Raw genomic sequence first — 10,780 nt, 5'->3', positions numbered from 1 at the left:
AATAACTTGCTTGGTAAAATATTGAGTAGGTAAGTTTCCATTTGCAATGCATGATGCCAAAAGGAAGGCGGAAGAGAAGCGTGGGCAAGAAAAGTTCGCACGACATTATTGATATACCGAATCTTCTTGGCCTTCCCATTTTGTGAGGACGTATGAGGACAAGAAAGACGGAAAGATATCCCATTCGACTCACAAAGACGCCAAAAATCATTATTTTCATATTCTTTCCCATTATCACATTGGACATTTTTTATTTCTCGTTCAAAATGCGTTCGGACATGGGCCCGAAATTCTAAAAACTTAGCAAAGACATCAGATTTCCTAGCTAAGGGAAAAGTCCGCAAATATTTCAAGAAATCATCCAAGAAAATAACATAATATCGATGACCCATGGAACTTAAGACAGGAGAAGTCCATAAATCACTATGAATAATATCAAAAGGCATACAAGTGTTCGAATTAGACGGAACAAAAGGCAACTTAATATGTTTTCCAAGCACACAAGAACGACAAATACTAGAGCAACTAGAATTATTACATTCAATGCTTTTATTGATCCTAAGAGAATTCAAAACCGACGCTCATGGGTGACCCAAACGATCATGCCAAAGAGAAGAAAACAAAGCAGCAAAGGTTGATGGAGAATTGACTGTGTTTGTGATGGTGGTAGTGATGGGATATAGATCGCCCCGGCTCTCACATCTCATTAGTGGCATCCCCGTCTGAAAATCCTTCACAGAAAACCCATATGGATCAAAATTAACAGACACAGAGTTATCAGTAGTGAACTTTCTAACAGAGATTAAGTTTTTAATGAGTTTTGGGGCGTGGAGGACATTTTTCAACGATAAAGGAGGGCTTGGGGGAGGCAAATGAGTATGACCACAACCGTGAATTGGAATTGAATGACCATTACCACCAACAATACCATGATGATGATTGCTCAAATTAGAATAAGACGAGAGATTACCATTCGTGGATGTCATGTGAGATGTGGCACCGGTGTCCATGTACCACTTCTGGTCCGGAGGATTCATAGTCATCGTATGCATTGCTGATTCGATGTCCGTGGGAGCATAAGACGGGGCATACATCTGCTGATACGGGGCAGCAGCATACACCTGCTGAGGAAGCTGGGGAGCAGGGCCTAGAATGCCCGGTTGTTTGGCCGAGGGGCCTTGCGAAGACGTCGGCCAAGTTGACGGATACGAGCAAGGTGGCACGGCCCATTGTGGCATCCATCCCCGAGCATAATTTGGAAGATTCCACGGGTGAGGAGATGGGTGACGCGGCCAGCTGCCTAGCGGGGGCTGGGAATTTCCGCCGCTGTGACCGCGACTGCTGCCACGGCTGCCTTTGCCGCCACCATTTCCACGGCCAGCGCCGTTCCGACGGCCAGAATTACGGCCTTTGTTGTTGTTATTTTTGCCCCTGTTATTCACAGCATGACCAGACGAATTAGTATTATCAAAAAAAGAAGTCGAACCCTCACCACCTGTGGCAGCCACTATCGCCGAAGGAGTAGAGTGGGCCGTCTGCATCTCCTTTTCTCGTTCCTCCAAAACGAGTGAGGAGCGCGCCTCGATGAAAGGAGGCAATGGTTTGCTGTGACGAATCTGCGTTCCCACACCCTTGAATGAGTCGATGAGACCCGAAACAAGCTGAAGAACAAGACGGGAATTGGAAACCGAAGCCCCCACATTTTTTAACTGATCGGAGATGCTCTTGAGCCTTTGACAATACGCAGACGCGTTCGGGAAGTCTTCCATCCTAGTTGTGGAAAACTCTTGTTCAAGCATAACGGCACGGGAGTTTTGATGGTCCTGGAAGATGTCACGCAAGCGATCCCAGGCTTCCATGGTCGTTGCTCCAGGTTCAAGAATAGTAGTAAGGAGGTCATTCGAAATCGTGGAATAAATCCACTGGAGCACAGTCGCATCAAGGGTCGACCAAAGTTCTTTGTCATCATCGGAGGTAGGGGCTGCCTGCTTCCCTTTCTCTGGTGCGATGATATGGTGTATGACCCTATGGGATTTGGCGTGGATTTTCAACAATTCCGCCCATGTACCGTATTGTGCATTCTCCATTTCAAGAACCACAGGAATGTGATTATGGATGTTGGAGACGGCGAAAGCGGGGTGAAAGGATGATTTGGAGTCGGACATGGTGGCGGAAAAAGGTGGCAGCCGACGGAGCTAGGGCAATGGAGAGGAGAGAGGAGAGGAAAAAAAACCCTAGACTGTTGATACCATGAAAGAATTATTTTCCATAGTCTCCTTTCATTCCTTGAATTGGTTAATATACAAAAATATCCTACCTAAAATAAGAGAGTATAAAATATTACAAAATATTCTAACCTAAAATAAGAGATTACAAAATATTACAAAATATTTACATAATCTATCAAAGAATAATAAAATATTTTTAAAATTTACAGAAACAGAATAAACGTAGTTGTGAGTAACGTCTTAGGAAATATTTTATTTAAAAAATTTAACGGAAAAAGTTAGGGTGGACATAATAACGAAATCATAAAATGTAATAGCGAGTAACGTTTTATAAGTATTTCGTTACTAAGAGTTACGACTCTCTGATTCAATTAATTACTCTTTGCTAAAGAAAAACTTGTGAGTCAAAATGATTTTCATTTCTCTCACTCCTTTTCTAAGTGCTTCTTTTCTTACTTTTTTCTCCTATTTCTTTCTCTTTTATTTCTTTCTAACAAACTACACCAAAAATGATATACAACGAAAGAAATTTGCACAATTAAAGTGGAGATTTATTCCATAGAAGTCCCTCACTCGTTTTCCTTTTTCTAACCACACATTAACTCTTATTTTCTTCTTCAACTGAAGAAAAAAAAGGTTAATATAATACACATACTTGTGTCGCTAAAGTTTATTTAATTAAATTTTATTTTCATTTTATTGAAATATCTATCTCTTTGTAGTTAATAATGCTTTTACAATCAAAGATGATATTTAAAATTGCATTGTAATTATATTATGATAAACAAATATCTTTGCATACTTTTTCGAAATATGTAAGGACAATAATGCACTTCGGCTACAAGGAACAACAGGTCACAAAAAGAGCAGCTACGATCAATCAAATTTCACAACGGAATAAATTTTATTTATGTTTATTTAAATTGAAAGGTCTTCAATTTTATCTTTTTATCTAATATACATTGTAGTATAGGAGATTTCTCAGTTTTGTAAGAAAAAAGTAAGAAAATAAGCATAAAAAAAAAGGTCTGAGACAAATGAAAATCATCTTAGACCCACAAATTGTACTTTAGAAAAAAGGTCTGAGACAAATGAAAATCATCTTGGACCCACAAATTGTACTTTAGCAGAGAGTAATTAATAGAATCAGAGAGTCGTAATTCCCAGTAACGAAATACTTATAAAACGTTACTCACAGTTATGTTTTATATTTTCGTTATTCTGTCTGTCCTAAATTTTTTCTGTTAAAATATTTTAATAAAGTATTACCTAAAACGTTACTCACAACTACGTTTATTCTATTTCTGTAAATTTTAAAAGTATTGTATTATTCTTGTTAATTGTTTTAAATAATGTATTATTTTGGTAAAAAATTCGTAGGAACATGAACAAAGATTAAGATAAGTTCTTAAAGTTGTTGGTACAAAAATAATTGAAAAATTGAGGTGAAAAAATGATTGTATTTCTTAGTTGCGTTAATTTAAAACGAGTTGTGTTGGGTTGGATCTTCGATGAGACGATCCTTTTGATGCATTCCTCTTGAGAATGAAGAAGAAGAGAGATCTTCTTTTTAACAGGAAAATTTGGTCGCATAGATCTTTTATTTCGTCGAAATTCGTTGATTGCTCTGCATGAATTTACAATGGAAAAACTCATGTCCATTGTAATGATTACTAAAGGAAAGGTTGGTCATAAATTTGGAAAATTCTCTTGGGTCAAAAATTTATGTGGACCAATAAATATAGATCACGTATTTAATTAAAATTTCATAAATATCTTATAATTATGTTGTTAATGGAGGGGCAATTTTAAGCTTGAAAATAACGTTAGGAGCAAATGTGATCTAATAGGTTGAAGGATGACATTTTTTAGCCATTTCTAATGTGTTAAGGACATTTTTTATCAAATAAGTTTAATGAGGCCATTTTAAGTTACTTCTGACACTTAATGACATTTCTGACCTTTTTAGTTTATTTTTAACTTCTGCCCTTAATGAGAATTATTTTTAAATAAGGAAATTAACTTTTTATAAAAGATAATTAGAAAAATAATAACAAATGGTTAAAAGGTAGAAGACGAGCAAAAAGATTCAAACTAGCAACAACATAAAAATAAATACGTAACTTTTTACTTAAAAGTTTTCTGTTTTCATAAATGGTCACTTAACTATTAAGGTGGTAGGGAGTAAAGAAGGCTTTATTCTGGTTCTTGATTCAGATCAGAGCAGGTCGGATTAGTTTTAAGTGATAAGAGTCAATAATTTCATGTGGACTGAGGCAAAAAAATTCCATGTGGACTAAATAAAATGCTACATCATTTTTCGTTGGCCAATTTATACAAATTTTGGGGATTGGGGAAATGACGTTTGAAGTGATGTAAAAATAATTGACTTTTGTTGCAAACAAAAGAAAGATACTTTGTTAAATAATTTTTTTTATAGTTGAGTAACCTTTGGTAATGAACACATTTCTGGGGAGATTTTGTATATTTTGCGATACATAAACATCATTGTAAGACTGGGAATTAATCCTCTTTATTCGGATTGAATTTCGAAATTGCTTTCAAACTTGATTCTTTACAGTAATTCTTTCTTCAAATCTTTATATCTTTGGTTATTTCTTGACAGTTGGTTTCACATACCAAATTTTACCTTGGACGTTTAGATAAAGTCTGAAATTCTTTCTCATTCTTCAATACCTGTTGGAATTCCTATCGTTTTATTTTCGTTAGTCAATTTATTTCGATTGCTTCGCTTGCATGTAATTCGAATTGTATCAGTTAGCCTTTTTTTTTGCAAATCCGGAACTAGTAGATTCCAACTTTTGGAAACGGGGATGCAGTATTTAAATGAAGCAGGTTCCACCATTCAGTGACTCTGTGGTATGTGCAAAAATACTTGTTTATAATTAGGTCATGGAGATAAAGAACTTCCACAACAAATGGCACTGGGGACTAGGGGTGTGCATGTTTTGATTTAACCAATAAATCTGTCACGACCCGTCTAGGGGCCGTGACAGGTACCCGGGGCTAACCACCGAGCACCACTCGTTCTGCTACTTATTATACTCAATAGGCCTTCTTTTATCAAATTCATACTCAAATCATAAGAAAATCATTTCTCTTTTGAGAACATAAATACTTTTATATACATGCGCCTCTCGGCTATCAAAATGATAATATACACATATGTACATATATACAGTATTGACCTTGTGAGACCATATAACCCACACTGCGCATCTACGAGCCTCTACTGGAGTGCTAGACATAAGGACGGGACAAGACCCCGTCAAGCCCAAAATACATATACATGAATATACACAAAAGAATGAACCAAGTAGCACCTCCGGAACAATGGAGTGCTCTCAAATCAGCTACTAGCTCCTATGAGTCTGGATAAAGATCACCTCCCTGTCTACCTGTGGGCATGAACACAGCTTCCAAAGAAAACGGACGTTAGTACGAACATTGTACTGAGTATGAGAGGCATGAGTAATGAAAACACGTCAATGAGATAAAGAAAGCATCAATAAGGAGCAACTGTATATGATTGTCACTTATAAAAGAAATGACACATGCTGACTTACTCATAATCATCATCATATCATGTATGCAATAATGTATAAGCTGCCCGTCCTTATATGTACGGTGTGATAATATATAACCTGCGTCCAGGCCTCCCGCGTCCGGGGTATAAGCTTCCCACTATAGTGGTGTGTATGTCTACCCGTCCGTATACGTACGGTGTAATGTCATCAACATATACTCATCATAATGCATGTATAACAACTCCAAGATAGCTATACTTTATCGAGGTGACATAAGGTCATGAACCCCCGATTCCATTATGGACATCTATAAGTATCCTGCCTCACCTTGAAGGAAATGGTATATAAGGTGAGTGTATACAATAACTGACATCAGTAACTTAATAGTATTCTGCCTCACCTCGAAGGAAATCGTATGTAAGGTGAGTGTGTATAACAAATAACATCATTAACTTTATGGGGACATCATATCATGGACTCTATAATCTTTAGACTCAAGCTTATCATCATCATTATTGAACTCATAACATATTTCTTATCTCATATAGCTATTCATGATCATAGACTCTTGACTTTCCGGGATATAGAGAATTCATGGAGAGGAAGAAGAATCATGCATCGGATTCATGTCATATAAAGAAAGGGCTAGCCTCACATACCTTTTTCGTTTAGCTAATCTATTGCTTACCTGTTCTCCTTTGATGCCCACGTTTCTACCTTCAAGAGAAGTCGCATGAACATTAGCTAATCGATTTCTTAAACGTGCTTGCTAAGGCTAAAGAAAATTAGGCAGCATTTCCTTTATTTATACAACTTTTCCCATATTCTATATCAACTCCCAAACATTCATAACAATGTTCACAATATCGCAAACAACAATCATCATTCATCTACATTTCCCATAATTCACCATTTCACTCCAATTTCTCCATAATCATTGTTATAGTTCATTATCGCGTTTTCCCACCTATAATACTTATTCCATGTTCTAAATGTCATTCATAACATATTTACAATCACAACATACCAATATTCATAATTCAATTCCAACCTTTACTCAACAATGTCACTATTCACACTTTTATGACCTATTTCCTATATCTTTCTACAATCCAAGTGTTTCAACTCTTACATACCTTAAATAACATGTAAATACCATAAAACTTACCTTAGATGGTATAGGAATAATCCTTCGGTTGAAATACTTCACTTGAGCAAAACCCTAGTTCCACCTTCCATGAGATTTCTTGGCTTAGATGAACTTTAATGTATTTATCACACTTAGTTTTGTTGATTTGATGAAGTTGATCTTCTATTTCACTTGGATTCTTGTATTGGAAGAGTTTGGAAAGTTCTAGAGAGCTATTGGATCATGGAGAGAGAAAGTAAAATGAATTAAATGAACTTGGGATATTATTTCATAAATGCAAAAGCTGTCCCGACATCATTATACGGACAATTATACGGTCCGTATAAGTGACCGTAAAACTGCTCCAGTGACCATCCCGCTCTGTGTCAATTTAACGGCACATTATATGGGCCGTATAATTTTATACGATCCGTATAAGTGACCGTATAACATCACCCATGAGAGACTTCACTGTGACAATCCTACGGTCCATTATACAGTCCGTATAATCGACCGTATAACTCCTCTTTTCACTGATCTTTTTCTTGTCACTTCATTTGATCTCCACTCCTTAGGGAGCCTTTTTAGCACTTGTTTATCACCTCATTAACATTCTAAGCAACTTTATAACTCTTCTCCAAAGTACCATTTAGTTATCATTAACTCGTTACTCGTAATTTCTTTCCGATACACATCGTATGCCTTGCCTTCTCTCGGAAAACTTTCTCCTCTTATCTCACATGCCTTTGAAATCTTAATTAGGGTCATCAAACATCATTCCTTTCTTATTAAGATCTCGCATACTCATATTCTTCATGATTCTATTCACTATACGTAAATGGGGAATTTTCCAAGGTGTAACATTCTTCCCCCTTTTGGAACATTCGTCCCCGAATGTTAAACACTCGGGAATTCTACGAAAATTTTGCCATAGTTTCCTCTGTAATATGGCACTACCGTCCTGTCACAACAACCCATAATAATATTGCCTCACAGTGCCACAATACAATAACAGTGTAAATTGGCCACATACGACCAAAAGTATGAAAAGGAAGCATACATACCTCATAGTGTTAGTGTCTCATCTTGAATCTCTCCCTGGGGTTGGAATAAGTGTGGGTACTTGGACTTCATACTCTCTTCTGCTTCCCAGGTCATTTTTTCTCGGTTGTCATTTCGCCATAAGACTTTGACTGAAGCTACTTCCTTATTTCGAAACCTTCGTACTTGCCTATCCAAGATGGCAATGGGCACTTCTTCATACGATATCTTTTCTGTCACTTGAACATCATCAATCGGAACAATCCTCGTAGGATCTCTAATACACTTACGAAGCATCGAGACATGAAAGACTGGATGAACTGGCTCAAGCTTTAAAGGCAAGTTCAACTGGTAGGCTACATGACCCACCTTGCGAATAATTTTATAAGGTCCAATGTATCGTGGACTTAATTTTCCTTTCTTGCCAAACCTCATCACCCCTTTCATTGGCGACACCTTTAGAAATACCCAATCATCAACCTGAAATTCCAAGTCACGTCGGCGGTTGTCCGCATAAGACTTTTGGCGACTTTGGGCTGTCAACAATCGACCTCGGATCGCTTTGACTTTTTCTACCGCTTGCTGAATCAATTCAGGGCCTATTAGCTGCACTTGTCCTATTTCAAACCATCCAATCGGGGATCTACACTTTCTTCCATATAGAGCTTCATACGGATCCATTTGGATACTAGAATGATAACTATTGCTGTATACGAACTCAATCAGAGGTAAGTGATCATCCCAGCTACCACCAAAATCTAATACGCATTCCCGTAAAATATCTTTCAAAGTCTGAATAGTACGTTCGGCTTGTCCATCAGTCTGCGGATGGATGTCGTGCTAAGCTTCACTTTGGTACCTAAACCTTCTTGAAAAGACTTCCAGAACTTGGCCGTAAACTATGCTCCTCTATCTGTGATAATGGATAGGGTAATACCATGAAGTCGCATAATTTCCTTGGGATACAGCCTCGCATAATCTTCTACTGAGTAGGTAGTTCTAACCGGAAGAAAATGGGTTGATTTCGTGAGCCTGTCCACAACCACCCATATAGAATCATATTTGCCTCAGGAACGGGGTAACCCCACAACAAAATCCATGTTGATCACTTCCCATTTCTAAGTAGGAATTTCCATTGGTTGCAATAATCCTCCTGGTTTCTGATGTTCGATCTTCACTTGTTGGCAATTTGGACATTGGGCTACAAATTTTGCTATGTCTCTTTTTATGCCGTCCCACCAATATATCAACTTGAGATCGTGATGCATCTTTGTTGCACTTGGGTGAATAGAATACCGAGAATAATGGGCTTCTTCTAGAATTCGACGGCGCAACTCTGCAACATTCGGCACACATAGCCTGCCTCGATATCTAAGGATTCCATCCATAGAAACTTCAAATGGAGATTTCTCTTTTCCATGAGATATGTCTCTGTAATGGCGGAAATGGGGATCTTCATACTGGCGCTCTTTCACTTCCATATTCAGAGAAGAAGTTGTGGGATCATTAATACCAATCCCTGCACTACCCGAATCAATTACACGCACCCCAAGATTAGCTAATTGGTGGAGCTCATGAGTTATTTCTTTCTTTTCCGGAGGAACTTCACATAGGCTACCCATTGATCGGCGGCTAAGCGCATCAGCTACTACATTTGCTTTTCCGGGGTGGTATAAAATATTCACATCATAATCCTTCAATAGTTCTAACCACCGCCTCTGCCGCAGATTCAACTTCTTCTGTTTGAAAATGTATTGAAGACTCTTGTGATCTGTATAAATATCGACATGCACACCATACAAGTAATGTCTCCACATTTTTAACGTATGAGTGACTGCAGCCAACTCGAGATCGTGAGTTAGATAGTTCTTTTTATGTTTCCGCAGCTGTCTCGAAGCATAAGCAATGACTTTACCGTGCTGCATCAGTGCACATCCTAACCCAACACCGGAAGTATCACAATACACCACGTAACCAGCTGGCCCTTCTGTAAGTGTTAAGACTGGAGCTGAGGTCAATCTGCCTCTCAACTCTTGGAAGCTGCGTTAACAAGCGTCATTCCACTGAAATTTAACTGACTTCTGGGTGAGCTTCGTCAATGGGGCTGAAATGGAGGAGAATCCCTCTACGAATCTTCTGTAATAACCTACTAGACCCAGAAAACTCGAATACCATCATCTAAAATAACATGGCCCAGAAATGTTACGGAATTCAGCCAAAACTCGCACTTTGAAAATTTTGCATATAATTCTCGGGCTCGAAGAATTCCAAGAACGATACGCAAATGGTCTGCATGTTCTGATTCTGTGCGAGAATACACCAGAATATCATCAATGAATACTATCACAAATAAATCCAAGAGTGGTCTGAATACATTTTTCATCAAATTCATGAACATTGTCGGAGCATTAGTCAACCCAAACGACATCACTCGGAATTCATAATGGCAATACCTCATTCTGAAAGCTGTTTTGGGAATATCTTCTTTTTAACTCTCACTTGATGATAACCCGACCTCAAGTCTATTTTAGAAAATCACTTGGCGCCCTGTAGTTGATCAAGCAAATCATCAATTCTTGGGATAGGATATTTGTTCTTTATCGTCACCTTATTCAACTGCCTATAATCGATGCACATTCGTAGGGAACCATCTTTCTTTCTCACGAACAAGACTGGTGCTCCCCACGGTGATGAACTGGGTCTAATAAACCCCTTCTCAAGCAAATCTTTCAACTGTGATTTTAACTCTTTCAATTCTGCCGGAGCCATTCGATACGGAGGAATAGAAATAGGCTTGGTGTCCGATAACACATCAATAGTGAAGTCAATCTCTC

This window comes from Lycium barbarum, chromosome 5 (genome assembly GCF_019175385.1).
Source record: "Lycium barbarum isolate Lr01 chromosome 5, ASM1917538v2, whole genome shotgun sequence".
In the NCBI taxonomy this organism is placed as follows: Eukaryota; Viridiplantae; Streptophyta; class Magnoliopsida; order Solanales; family Solanaceae; genus Lycium; species Lycium barbarum.
This window is presented reverse-complemented; position numbering follows the sequence as displayed.